A 14809-nucleotide genomic window follows, 5' to 3' on the forward strand; every position below is an offset into this window, starting at 1 on the left:
CTACAAAATAAAGAGCAACAGGAATCACTGATATATATACATATATATATGTATATATATATATATATCTCCATACACATATAGATTTAGAGATACATAAACACTCCAGTGTACAAATTTGGAACTTCTGCACTAAACTTTAATCATTAATAATTACTGCTCATTCTAATCTGGGCCATGATCTTAGCAAATCAATTGTTTCTGGATGTTTCTAAGAATAAAAGCTCTTCTGGAATATGTATGTGGCTTTGGAGAATGAGGATTTTTAAAACAAACTTTATTTTTTACAATAGTTTTAGACTTGAAGAAAAATTGCAAAGATAGTACAGAGTTCCCATATACCCCTCACCTAGTTTCCCCTATGAGTAACATCTTACAGGAGCATGGTACATTTATTACAATTAAGGAACCGATATTGATACATTATTATTTTTTAAATAAATTTATTTATTTATTTTTGGCCATGTTGGGTCTTTGTTGCTGCGCCTAGGCTTTCTCTAGTTGCAGCAAGCGGGGGCTACTCTTCATTGCAGTGCATGGGCTTTCTCCTTGCAGTGGCTTCTCTTGTTGCAGAGCACGGGCTCTAGGCATGCGGGCTTCAGTAATTGTGGCACACGGACTCAGTAGATGTGGCTCATGGGCTCTAGAGCGCAGGCTCAGTAGTTGTGGCGCATGGGCTTGGTTGCTCCGCGGCATGTGGGATCTTCCCGGACCAGGGCTCAAACCCGTATCCGCTGCATTGGCAGGCGGATTCTTAACCACTATGCCACCAGGGAAGTTCCAATACATTATTATTAACTAAAGTCCATACTTCAAAGAATGAGAGTTTTACAGAAAATTGGCATTAAAATTCTTCAGAGGTATCTTAACTCAAGTTTTCACATCACAGAGAGAAGTTCTTTTCTGACCTCCTATCTCCCCCATCACCTCTTAGAACATTCACTGATTGTTTGCTGCTTTGCTGCTATATGGTCAGGCTGCTCAAAATGGCTGCTCTCTTGCTCTCTGTAAGAGAGCACATCCCCTGCCCGACCAGTGCCTGCTTCACCTATACCCTATACACATGACTGACTTTCCTATGTACTTGTCCCAGACCCCAGCTAGTGATTGTTCTTATCAAAGGGGTAGTGAGGGGTGTGCACCTCTACTGGTTTCCCTGGTAGCTAATGAGCCCACCTGACATCAATTCCCCTATAACAGGTAATCTCCCTTCCCCGCCCCGCTTCCAGGAGCGAAGACTGTCACCATGTCCTGCCCGTCGTTGCTCCAGGACTTGCTTCAGACATGTAAGCTCCCTCATCCATTAAATCATTTATGTCTCTGTGGCTGACTCTGGGCTCTTTCTTTGGTCTTGAAGCTGGGCTTGTAAGCCTGCAGGATGCAGCCCAACAGCTCCCTTCTATCTGCAAAGGAAAAGATGTTTTCTGGTCTAAGAACTTGACTATCCACCGGGAAGCAACTCTCATACATCTTGTTTTCAGTTGTTCCCCTCAAAAGTATTTTAAAATAGTGGTGGAGTGAAACGGTGAAGAGTAGAGATTTTGGAATCAAACAGATTGAATCCCAGTTCTGCCATTTATAAGCTATTACTTTATCAAGCCTCATTTTTCTCATCTGTAAAGTGGAAATAATAGTATCACAGATATAGAGAACAAACTAGTGTTTACCAGTGGCGAGAGGGGAGGGGGAGGGGAAAGGTAGGGGGAGAGGATGAAGAGGTACAAACTACCATGTATAAAATAAATAAGCAACAAGGGTATATTATACAGCACAGGGAATAATATTTTATAATAACTATAAATGGAATATAATCTTTAAAAATTGTGAATTACTATGTTGTACACCTGAAACTTATATAATCTTATAAGTCAACTACACCTCAAAAAAAGAATGAGATATAAAATATGTATAAATTACAAAAGAAATAATAGTAGTATCTTTTTCATTGATTTGCTGTGAGGATTGAATAACAATATTTCAGAACACTTAGCACAGTGCCAGGCATATAATAGTAGCCCAATAATGGTAGCTATCATTAAGCTTAAAAGGTGAAGCCCTTTTGAAAGGCAGCTGTGGTCAATAGACTAGTCAATGAGTAATCTAGATCAATTTGGTCAAAAATAGCTTTTTCAAAAAAGATCAGTTTCAAAGGTCAGTAGAGAGAAGATAAATAGTTATGGAAGCATAAACTAAATTGCCTGAAGAATTCTTTTCAAATTAGAAAGAAAATGGTCATTAAAGGGACTGCTGACGTGAAAACATGTGAAACATTACCCAGTGTCTTTCTCTGCTTTACCATTCCATTTGAAGAATTAAATTATCAGTAAATGCTTAGAGCAGTAAATATCCCTATTGAAGGTATTCCTTGGGAAGAAATGATGTCTCAGAGCTAACTGGGAATATTATGGAGATCTGGGCCCTGTCTACATCTCTGGCTCCTATTCACCATGTCTCATCTCACCACATTCTAATTCTCCAGCCATGTGGAACTACTGCAGTGTATCAAACATGCATGCCCTCTTGCCTTCCATGGCCTTGCACGCTTGGCTCCTTCTGCCTGGGTACACCCCATACTTTCACCTGGCTGACATACTCTTCAAGACTCAGCTCAGGTATCACCTCCTCTGGAAAATCTTCCCCAGCCACTGCTCTTCTGGTTAAGGCATACTCCCAGAGGCTCCCAGGCTTCATTCTTGTAACATTTAACCCAATTCCTCACCTCTCTCTCCCACTCTGTTGTAAGTACCATAAGTAACTGAAGTCTTGCATGGTACCTGGGACATGATAGGTGCTCCAAACATGTTGGCGACTGCCTATTCTCTGATCATCTGCAAGCCCACAGGCTTTTGATTCTTCTCTCAAATTCTAAAGTGGAAGCAGTTAGGGGAGGCCCATGGATTGGTGAAAGCTGCATTTTTACACCTGAAGCATAAATGAGAAAACTTGAAAGGTTACTCTTCAAAGAATATCATTAAAGTCAATGTAGGATTCAACCACAGCAGATAATCTGTGCAGTGGTTTCCAGGCCCCAGTGCATGACACGATACTGGTCTGTGTGAAGTTTTCCCAAGGCAATGAGGATTCTTCTCAAAAAATTTCCACGTGCTTCATGAGGCTGTTCAGTCTTGTGAATGGCCTGAGATGGGGGGTGCCTTACAGTTCACGTCCTCCAGCTCTCCCGGGACAGATGTCTGGTCTACGCCTTCCCACCTTCCTATAAATTGTGGCCATTCTGATTGTACAGTTGAGTAAACAAAAGCAAAGTAATTTCCTGAAGGTCTCATAGTTACCAAGTTTTAAAATTAAGATACAGACCCATCTATCTCGTTCCAGAGCATTTAACCACCATCTTCTTCAGCTGGTACCTGATCACATCATAGGCTTAGTGCCCAGAAGGACAGAGCCTCCTCATATGGGGCTGAGCTTACAAACCCAGGTCTATTTTACTATATTTGTATCCCAGACTGGACTACACTAGTGCCTTCATATCATTCTGGAAGTGTTTTACACCTCCTAACTCTCTTCTTCCCTTCTTTATCCTGTGGAGTCCTCTGGTACTGGGTAAGGAGAAAACCTTCCAGGGTAGATAAAGAGGGACCTTCCTATCTTATACGATTATATTATACTTACTTACCCCACAGCGGGATCCACTCTGCACCTGGGGATTACAGTGGAATTCCTAGTGGTAGGGATAGTGCCATGTGTCCAATCATTCTACAGTGGATTCCAAAAATCTCTTTAAATAGTTAACTTGGGCAAGAGCTTTGTACCAAGATAAGTAGGTTTTTAGTGGGGTTTGGGAATTTTCTTTAATATGTAAGGTTATTTGTTATAATTCTGGTATCTTGGCATGAAATTTAGTCTTATATGAAACACTAGAAGACACACATGACTTTTAGGTTAAATTTTTGGCACTTTGTGATTTATAAGTCAAAGCAGCAATATACCTACAGTATAAAATTCCCATGCAAAGAGCCCCTGGGCCCAGCTGCTACATATTTTCTGGATGTGACTCCGGACACAGGCCTGGAGCAATGGTCATCCTGTCCTTGAACTGAAGAGTGCCTGAGAACAGGTGAGTCGGCTGGCTCTGTGGAAGAAGATGCAGCCCATTTTGCACTTAGAGGAGATGTTGTTATTTCTGTTTCAGAGTCATCATCTTCACTGACAACATTCTTTCCCTGCAAAGTGAGCTGGAACAGAGGTAGAATATGAGTGATTCAGAAGTGAAAACCCATGGAGAGATGATGAAACAGACAGGAGCAGCAGGCAGACCCATACATACCCTCTGGCTTCTGCCTTTTAGGCCCACAGCAAGTCAGCCTTGCTGTTCCCTCGCTGGGAGATTATTCTGTGGTTTTGGCACAAGACAGCGACCTGGGAGAGAAAGCAAAGTCTATGGATATGTTTGCCTTTTCTCCTCTAAGCCAACTAGTGCCTTGTTTTTCTGTGAGCCTGCCACTGTGGGAAAATTGCAAGAGTGTAAAGTTTCCCTCTTTGTCCCCAGCGCACTTCATTTACCAGCGAGCCAAGCTGGGAACAGAGCCGCCTCTCACAGGCCTCATGAATGACTCCATTTTCTCAGGGCAGCTCTGCCCGCCCATTGTCTGACTGTCATGCCCTCTTGTATAGGTGTTCCCTGCAGGCCGTCTGTTATGTAACGCCTGTGCAGGGCACATCTCGTGAGAGCGACAGGATCAGAGAAAGAGAGGAAAAACCCAGAGGGTAACCAAGATCAAAATGTCTTCGTGGAGAAGGAAAAAAAAAAAAAAAAAAAAAGACTAGCCATCCTTCAGCTCTTTTCCTGGGCTTGTTTGCCTGAGTGATAAACTTCGATTGCTGGCCCATGGCTGACTCAAGTGAGTGCTTCTGTCTATGTTATACACAAGATGGAACATGCTCTACCCTCAGGCCCACACCAGCACAGCTGCCACCTAGGTCCTCCTGTAAGACTCTGACAAGAAATGCTACTCCCTCTCTCTCATGGCCTAGGAGGAAAGGACCTACCCGCTCCTCACTCACCACTTTCTATGCCTCCATCTCTTGCTACTCCGTTGGCCAAGTGAGCCTCTCCGTCCTGCTTAGAGAACAATCCACCCCCTCAGACTTTCCTCTGGCAATTTTTAGGTGGCCTTGACTCTCCATCAGAGTTCAGTGTTGAGAGGTAGCTGTCGTTTAATGTCCACAGACGGGGACCACTGTCCCCCATATTTACATCATCTGAATGGCATGTCCTGGGCTTAAATGTTATCCATCATCTCTTTTGGTCACATTACCAATATGGTGGTGACATGTAGCAAGGTGGAGGTGGTGTATGTCCTTCTTTCTCTATCTGCCCCCAGCATTTCCTCCAGGTTTTTGCTGCAGAACACCAGCTCTGGGGTCATGAGAAGAGACTTTATGGCAAATAAAATAGGATTGCATGGCCAGATATTTGGCATACTCTGTACCCTTTTTTGCATAGAGTATACCCTGCATACTCTACCTTCCTCTTGGAAAGTTGAAATGCATGCATCATAAAACCCTGAAATGTTTGCAGTAAAGAAACCTACATCACTTTGGTATAACATATCCAAACTTACTTGACTGTTAGGTTACAACCTGCATGAGGACAAGAACTTTACCTGTATTTTTCATGGTTGAATTTGTAGTTCACAGCCCTGCTGTGGGTCTTCAAAAAATGTCTTAAATTAAATTGAAGTGAATTTACTTGACCCTTCTTTCCAAGTCCTATCCATTAACATCTTACAGAACTAATGTGCCCTGGAATATACTGTGGTAAATGCTGGTCTGTGCCATTCACTAATACTACTAACTGCAATGAAAAGAAAACAGGAGCACAGGTACGCCCAAGATGAAGACTTTCTGGTCCTCACCTAGAATAGGCTGCAGGATGTTGCTCTGTCCACAGCACTTTAAATGCATCCAGCTCACCCACGAGCCATCCCACAGGGAGGATGGTATATGCCTCTGTCTCTGTGGCTCATCTGGACCTTCTGACTTGTCCCACCACCTACTTTCTTTCACTCACCCTGGTTCTTTGAAACCTCAGCTTTATGAACTGCCTCACAGTAGGTTTTTCTGACTCTCCTCCTTGTTATAAAAATTCATTAAAACAAAATAAAACCTTTTCTCCATCTTCCTGGCTGGGGCTTTGGAGTCTGAAAAATCTAGATTTGAATCCATCTTCTGCCATTTACTTGATGTGAGATTTTTAGAAATTTTTTGTACCTATCAGAACCTATTCTGTATAAGTAAGGATACTAGCACCTGTTACACAGAGTTGTCCTGAGAAGTAAATAAGCATGTAAAGCTTCAGCACAGTCCCGGCATTTAGCCAGTGTGGGGCACATGACTGCTATTATTCAGTTGCTCTCCCCTCTTACCTGTTGCCTCAGTTTGGGCACATGCACACCTCCAGGTGAGCCTCTACTTTCCCTCTACTGGGTTAGACCCAGCTGGCAGGAACTCTGGTACAGATATCCTCTGCCTGTGGGGATGTCTCTCCTCTCTTCCCATATGTCCGCTCATTGTTGCTGCCTTCAATGGCCCCTTAGGTTCACCCCTTCGTCCCTTCTTATGTCTTCATTATCAGACATAGTAATTCATTAGTAGAGTGTTTCATAGGTTACAAAATTCTTTCTAATACATCATCTCACTTAGTCCTCACAAAAACTCTCTGCAGGCTGAGTTATCTTTTTACAGATGAGAAAATAAAAAGGGACTCAATGACTGGTTTGAGGTTACACAGCCATCAAACCTCAGAGGCTGAATCTGAACACAGGTCTGCCTTCAGATGCAGTGCCCTCCCTCACCACCTCACCACATTTGCCACATGGGTGACTGTGAAGCACAGTGGGGTGGGTGGAGCCTATTCTCCTGCCCCCACAGGAACTTGTCATTACCATTCGATTTCTACCTCTACTTCCACCCTAGGATGTGGTCTTGCACAGCAAAGAAAGGACTGGAGAGAGAGGACATGGGGGGACAGGAAGATAGGAGGGGGAAAGAGAAAGGTAGACCAACTGATCCTCCAACTGCATGTCCCAGATTCTGGGACTCAAGTGTTCCCAGTCTGCCCTTTCCAGGACAGTGGCACATGGGATGCCTATGTCCACATCCAGTAACAGTGAACAAAGATATTCAATGAAACGTGCAGCAGAATATTCTGATTAGCCTACTTGAGATTCCAGTATGCGGAATGTTACATTGTCAATGAGTAAAATACCTCAACCCTTCTAGGAGAACTTGTTTAGTCCTTGTTCTGTTGAGTACATATACTACACCTCCCACCCCCCCACCCCTACACAGAGGCGTCTGTATGGTACTAAGGTAAAGAAATGAACAAATGGTGGTCTTCCTTTTTAGATTGGTCTTTATATCACATCCTAAAACTAAATATATGAAACCTAGTGACAAATCCTTGATCATCTTAGGATCTAGGATGCCTTTGTCATTGTAAGTCACTGAGCCTATAGATGTGAGTTCCTGTGAAGAACAAAGCGTGTCAGGAGCAAGAGACATCCACAAGTCATGGTAATCCTCAGCCAGCACCCTGGACAGTCACCCACCTTTCTCCTGATCCCTGAGGTCAGATGCCCTAAAAATATAAGTGGCAAATGAAAAGAAAGAGACAAGGCTTCTTTCTCTGTAGGAAGAATCATGCACTAGGAAAAGTAAGGCTCTTGTGTTCTTCTCTAGGGCAGTGAACACTGTTGGGGAATTGGGATCGTAATACATGACACAGAGAAAGAAATGGTAGTCTCTCGTCCTCTGATGCGGAGGTACCGGGAATAGCCTGTCTGTCCCATGCGTCTCTTCCTTCTGGTCCACTTTGATTCCTCTTTCTTTCTCCCAGCCTCCAAACGGCCCTGAAAAAGTATCTCCAGTATTATTTTCACACAGAAGCCTCAACACAAAGAGTTTAAAGCCCTCTGACTTATCATCCCATTCTGCCATCTAAGGGCACATCTAGAATCTCAAATTTCCACCTTTACAGAAAAGGCATCGAATGAGAGTCTCTGTCTGAACTCTGATGATGAGGCATGTTCTGCCCATATGTTCCTGCATGACAAACAACCCTAAAACCTAGTGACTTAGAACAACAGTATTTATTTTGCTCATAAGTCTGCAATTTGGGAGAGATATGGAGGGAAACTTTTGATCCACCCTCACAGGATGGATCCTGTGAGGATCCATCAGAGGAGCTGGAATCCTCTGAAGGCTCGGTTACTCACATCTCTGTTACTTGGGTGGGAAGACACAAAACTGGAGGCTGAAAGAGCTGGGGTTCCTTGGGCATCTCTCTCTGTCTCCATGTGATATCTCCACATGACCTTGCAGGGTAAGTGGACTTCTCACAGGTTGAATCAAAGTTCCCAAAGTGTAGACTGCCTTCTATAACCTAACCTCAGAAGTTATTCAGTGTCACTTCTATTATGTTATACTCATCCAGGGTGTCACAGGATCCACCCAGGTTTGAAGGGAGAGGAGATAGACTTCACTTCTTGATGGGGGACTGACAGGTCCTGGAATAGCACGTAGGATGAGAAATATAGCTGTGGCCATTTTTGGAAAGTTTAATCTGCCACATGGAGTAAGTCAATGGAGGGAACATCAGTCTGAAGGTTACTAGTTTCTGAACTGTCAGACACTGGGCTAATGAGCTTTTGTACTGCCTTTCAAGCATTATAAGTTGTAAGGGAATAAAGCAATAAAACCAAGTACAGGCCAAGTCAGTTGTAAAAAGCATCCATTCCCTTCATAGCCTTCTTGCCTCTTCAAACCACTGGTGATAGGCATTGAAGCAGGCATCGCCATTACTGTCAGTCAGAAAGCCAAGGCAAGCTGTGATTTTTACATCAAAGACAAGAAGATTGACAGTGATACCCAGGATTGATGGCAGGGTGAGGGGAACAAGACTAAATATTGCTCTTGCAACTAGAATAACCAGCAAGGGTACGTCTCATTTCTGCTGAAGGAAGGGTTTTACTCTGAGGAATCAGGGGCTTCCAGGACACAGATATAAGGAATTTGTTAGCACGTGGAATGAATGAAGACATAAAACAGTGTAGGACCCAATCCTACTAGAAGGAAGGTAACGTATTAACAAAGGTAACATATTAATAAATAAAGCTCCATGCTGTGGGGCACAGTAAAAAAGACACAAGTCTCTTTCCATGAAGAAGGAGAATGAAAAAAACATCAAAATATGTGAGGGCTCTAAAAAGAGAAAATGAGATCTCACTCTCAATACGCCCATCCAGTTATGTAAAAAAATCAACTTTTCAGATAATAAAATAAAGATTAATAAGGTAGCAAATATAATATACCTTTAAGGTAGCAATAATATAATATTAATGCTTATTAATAGTGATAAAAATAAGAGAAAAATAAAACTCAAGAAACAACATAACAAACCACCTATTGAAATGACTAAGATACTTGGACAATATGCATTCTAATTCTGATTAATCTTAAATATTATTATTCAATTAAACTCTTCAAACTGAAGAACGAACACCTAGAGGTTATTAAAGGCCTATTAAGTGCCACCACTAAGCTAGAATACCTTCAAGTTTATTACAGATTAGTGAAAGTGATAAATATAAAACCTTTTCAATATAATGGATTGTGTTTTATTATTGAGGTCTACGTTGGGAGCACACTGAAAGATCACTTGGACTAGCCTGGGGAAGCTGATTCTTAAAGAAGGAGTACAAATTAAGCAGGTGAAGAAGTGAGGGAAGGAAGAGAAATTCATGCAGAAGGAATAACAGAAATGTTTGGACGCATAATATATTTGGTAATTTTAGAACATGAACTTCAAAAAAGGGAACATGAGTCTTGAGAGGTAGGCAGGGGCCAGGTTATGAAGAGTTTTACAAACTGGAAAGGAGCTGGCATTGTCTGCAGGTGACAGGAAAGCCCTGAGAGCTTTAAAGAATGCACTGCTGCGTTTGGTCACTCTGTGGAGGATGGTCCAGAGAGAATGGAGGTGAGACCAATTAGGAAGCCAGTGCTGTACTCCAGGTGGCCATTGAAAAGAGCCCACATTAAAGCAGTAAGAGTGGAGATGTCCAGGAGAAGGACAAATATGAGAAATATTTAGGTTAAAAACTCGTCAAAGTTGGTGATTTGGGGTAGGATGAAATAAGGGGTGACCATTAGGTTACTAGTATAGGCAAGTGGGAAAAGCAGTGGCACCAACTGGGGCAGTAAACAAAGTGAAGGAGAAGCAATTAAAAAGGGGGAGAGGAGGGCTTCCCTGGTGGCGCAGTGGTTGAGAGTCCGCCTGCCGATGCAGGGGACGCGGGTTTGTGCCCCGGTCTGGGAAGATCCCACATGCCGCGGAGCGGCTGGGCCCGTGAGCCATGGCCGCTGAGCCTGCGCGTCCGGAGCCTGTGCTCCGCAACGGGAGAGACCACAACAGTGAGAGGCCCGTGTACAGCAAAAAAAAAAAAAAAAAAAGGTGGGGGGAGAGGAATCTATACTAGTGTTTCTCCTCATAATCGAATGAATCTTTTATCTTTTACTAAAGATTCACATGGGGAGGAAAAAGCATGACAGTTGCCTCAATTCTTTGAAGGCTTGTGGGAATAAACAAGGCTGATATTTCTGTGATAAAAATAGATCTAACGATGAACTTTCCTGCTAGCCCAGTCTGTGAGACTCGGTGCTCCCGATGCAGGAGTTCTGGGTTTGATTCCTTGGTAGGAGTATGGTCCCACGTGTATCCAACAGCTGGGAGTTCACATGTCACAAATAAGGAACTCTCCTGTCATAACTAAGGAGCCCGCATGTTGCAACCAAGACCCGGTTTAACCGAATAAATAAATATATTTTTTTTAAAAGTTTGGGGGGGAGAAGAGATGCTGAGCTTTGTTTAGGGCATACTGAAGCTGGGTTGACAGTGGGTGGATCCATCTGGTAGTCCACCATCTGATAGTCCTTTACAGCCCTAGAGCTCCCTGGAAAGAAGCTAGACCAGCCTTGAACTTGAAGATCCCTCACGATATTTTGAGGAGCTGATATTGGAGACCCTGAACTTACAGGTCTTTTCCACTCATACCATTTAAAAACTTTATCTTGAAAAGGAAACTTGGACAGAGAGGCTATTCTGTGATATACTGGATGCGGGTTCATTAGATTGAGGAGTCTAGTGGCCCATGTAGAAAGTACCTTCATTAACAATTGTATATTTCACCCTTTTACCTATTCCTTCTTTTACTCAACAAATACTATCTGAAATTACTCTGCTAGGGGCTGAGAATACAAAGATGGACAAGATTTAGAGAACGTACTTAAGAGATTCATAGTTAAATATTAAGAGATTATTTTGACTTCTGTAGCTGGCAATGTAAAACTCTGGTTCAATTTGAAATGCTCTGGTGTTTTTCTTTTTTTTCTTTCTTTTTCAGTTAGAATAAAGGGTAGCTTAGTGTAAAACAAAAGGAACAACTTTTGTAGGCAGCCTTATCGAAGCTATTCAAGATGTATGACCTTAGTGAGTTCGTTAGCCTACCCAAGTTTGAAGATGGCAAACTAGATATTTCAGACCAATTTTCCTGTTGATGATAACCAGAAAAGCTTAAAAAAAAAAAAAAAAAGTGAGTGCTAACAAGAGCGTGAAGAATTACCAGGCCAGTATAGAGGCCCAGAGCAGCAAACTGGTAGATAGGACTGCTTGAAAGTATTTGGTAAACCCTGAGGGGTTGGAGAGAAGCTAAGAGGCTGAACTAAGGGAATGGATTGCAGTCCAGGGGTGAAAAGGGTCAATGGTGAATCCTCTTACTTTGAGCTGAGATGCTGAAGAAGGAAGAATTAGAATTAGACAAACCCTCCCAGGTGTTTCAGATTAGAACCGTCCCAATTGCCTGGCAGAAGCAAATGTAAATCCTCTTTCAAGGAAGAACACATTTCTACAAACAGTTTTGCACATGCAATTAGCTGAACATCTTTGTTTTGTGCGTTCTTTGATAGGTGAGTTGTAGTTCCCAATAAAAAGGGCTTTATACACACACGTACATACATATTTCATACAATATATATGTTAAGCACCTAGCCTCGTGCCTGGCACATAATAGAGAACATGAGATTGCTTCCCGTCCCCCGTTCCTTCTTATTTTCTAGCAGAGAAAAGAGAAAAAGAGGAAAGTGTGAATGTTCATAAACATCTCACTTCCCAAGTACAGGCACCATCATTCTCTTGTTCTCTTGCAACAATTTTCTTGCCATGGCAACTGCAATCAAAGGTTGACGCTGTGAGGAAAAGGAGGGATGTGGGCACTACAGCCTGAACTTGATTACCTCCTTGCACGAGGACATCCTCGCTGATAACTAAATTGCTGGAGTCCTAAGTTGAAAGTGCCCATTAATGGATAATATGTTTGTTTGTTCTATATTTTCTTTTCCCTTCCAAAAAACCAAAGCAAAACCTTTGTGTAAAGGCTTACCTCTGCTGCAGGTTGCAGTTAATCCTATAATCACTGAATAAATGGTTATCAAGCCAGACATTCTTTGTGCGTCAGAGAAGCAAGAGGCCTGTAGTGGAAGCCTTGTCTGCAAGGAGATTGCGATGCGTTGCGGGGACAGGGCTGGGGGGTGGGCGCAGCGGGCTGTGGGCTCCAGGGAACGGCTCGCTGTTCCTCTGTTCACCTGCTCCCGCTCTGGCAGCCCTCCCTCGGCCTGCACCCGCTGGACTGTTTGTCTGCCTCCACCCGCTCTCATGCCTCAGGGATAGGCACAGCCATCTGACATGTTTGCAACTGGGGAAAAGGCTAATGACACTTGGGAACAACACTGAAAATCTATCAGATGAGAAATCAAAGACATCTGAAAATCAAAGTGGTGCCAAAGACCATTTATGAATAAAATAGCCCTTACCTTCCTTCAAGCCACCTCCCACCCTCCCATGTCTGCACTCGACCCCCAACCAATTCACCTGAAAAATACCAGACTTGGAAAGAGATGAAAGAATGAGATTTCCAGGCCTGAAGGTGAGCAGCAAGTTCAAAGGGCCAAATACTGAAATCACAAAGGATCCGGGAGGCTTATTTTCAGCTGATGTTGAAATTCTTTCTTGTGACCTCAAAGAAAATTCTGCCTTTAGCATAGATTTGTTCTGCAAGGGGGATCAGACTGAAATTTCTTATGGACTGGGAAGGAGGTGGTGGACAGGGGGAGAGGGTCAGGAGAGGACATCTGGACTTCACTTTCTTGGACCTGTGGAATTAGGCAAGAGGCATTCTGCTGGTAGAAGTGAGAATCCCTGAAGACTAGGTTATTGATTAATTAACTCAGCAAATAGTTATTGAGGACCTAGAGTATCCCTGTGCTGTGCTGGGTACGGGAGAGCACAACCAGAGAGACTGTATCCCTCACCCCATGGAGTATAAGGACAGGAGAGTAATGTGGCTCAAAACCAGGTTCCAAGTGGGCTAGACACCTATAAACACGTGGGCATCGCAGGGTGACCAGCCTTTAAAAAGAGAGGAAAAATAGCTGGAGAATTTGCAGGCCAGTAACCACCAATTCCTCCATTTCAGGTCTGCAGAAGTCTGGCAGGAGGGCAAGGCGTGAAGAAGAGGGTGGCGTAGGAGGTGTCATAGATAACTTGCAAACACAAAGCCCTCCCCGAACATGGTCAAGATGGGCCAGGGCAAAGGGGAACCCAGGAATATGGTTGGGGAGATAGGTCATCTACATAAATGTATAAATTGTGTCAAGAACCAGAGAAATCAACTAAAGGCCAGAACAGTGCCATCTTGCAAACAGCAGAAACTATCCGAGTAACACCACAGATACTTGTATGAGTATCTTCTTCCAGGGAGCCCAGAACTAGAGGGAAGAGAAAACACAATTGACAGGTGGTAGACTGACCACGCAGAGGTCAGCTAAGAAGGGCAGTCTGCTCATGAGTGGGAAGCTGAAGGTACGATGTCCCATCTGTCTGGAGCGGGTAAGAGATTCACTCAGGGATGAGGTTTGCCCGCTGGTCTGGTCATGCTATGATTTCCAGAATGAACTGGTACAGAGGCAGCAGAAGGATCTGAAAGGGGAGAACTTCCTAGTCTTGATTTTGCTTTGCATTCCTCTTCATGACCCTTGGCAAGCTTCCTTCCTTAACAATTTCCTCGTGGCAAAGCATCAAAAACACTCAGTATAGCAATTCCAATCCATTACCTTTATCATGCTCACTGACAAAATTAAATAATGTAACACCAACATATCCTCTGTAATCCTCCCCTATGACATCATCTCTGATGTTTATACAGTGTTTCCAGCCAAATTAGAGCCGGAAGAATTGGACCTTAACATCTAGAGAGAGGAGGATGTGGTCCTCTCCTTCCACAGGTTGAAGTCATGGCCCTGCATAGTTGCTGTAGGTGGCCCTGGGGCACACTGGGTAGGACCCAGCCAACTTGGTGAGCTGAGCCAAGCAAAACATCCCTCAGCTCTTATAGCCTGCAGGACCACAACGCACAGATGTGCCCTAGTCATAGATTGCCTTGCAGTGGGATTTTACTCTTCAAATACATCTCTTTCTTCCACCACAGGATTGTAGGACAGCGGAGGACTGGAACTTGACATTGTTCTTTATTTCTCCCTCAGTATCCAGAACTAATGTTTGTTGTCCATTAAATTATTGTCGATAGAACAAATTCAAAGGACATCTGCCAAATGCTGATTGAATGGATTCTGTGTGACAGGCACTGAGATACAATCAACAGATTTTTTTTAATGATGTTTTATTTATTTTTAAATTAATTAATTAATTTATTTGGCTGTGTTGGGTCTTAGTTGCGGC

At 43.2% G+C, this 14809-nt stretch overlaps 1 non-coding gene across 1 annotated transcript; it reads left to right on the forward strand.

Moving 5' to 3' along the window:
* The first annotated feature begins 10490 nt into the window (after window positions 1–10490).
* Window positions 10491–10610, forward strand: LOC115847611 (U5 spliceosomal RNA). Its single transcript, XR_004037423.1, has one exon. It is a non-coding gene; the product is annotated as a U5 spliceosomal RNA (small nuclear RNA).
* The last annotated feature ends 4199 nt before the right edge of the window (window positions 10611–14809 follow it).

This window comes from Globicephala melas, chromosome 1 (assembly GCF_963455315.2).
Source record: "Globicephala melas chromosome 1, mGloMel1.2, whole genome shotgun sequence".
Taxonomy (NCBI): domain Eukaryota; kingdom Metazoa; phylum Chordata; class Mammalia; order Artiodactyla; family Delphinidae; genus Globicephala; species Globicephala melas.